This window comes from Penaeus monodon, chromosome 23 (genome assembly GCF_015228065.2).
Source record: "Penaeus monodon isolate SGIC_2016 chromosome 23, NSTDA_Pmon_1, whole genome shotgun sequence".
Classification (NCBI taxonomy): domain Eukaryota; kingdom Metazoa; phylum Arthropoda; class Malacostraca; order Decapoda; family Penaeidae; genus Penaeus; species Penaeus monodon.
Genome location: NC_051408.1, coordinates 31,444,590 through 31,444,854, shown reverse-complemented (window position 1 = coordinate 31,444,854; position 265 = coordinate 31,444,590).

Here is a 265-nt window from a genome sequence, read left to right as displayed (position 1 = left end):
TTATTGTTTCTTCTTCCTTCTCAGTGTACTAACGGATATTGTGCCTAAAAGGTTATCAAACAGAAATGATTATGTCTGTTTTGAGAAACAGGATTTCACTTGTTTCGTCGACCTTTTTTCTTGTTTCATTCTTCCCGTTTGGTCCAGTCATAGTGTGAGGTAATTTTTTCCCCTCTGTAAGCCACCCGATTGTTTTTTTCGACTTGGTGGCAGATACAGGAAAAATAGATACAGGAAAAAAATATAATACTTTTATCACATTACA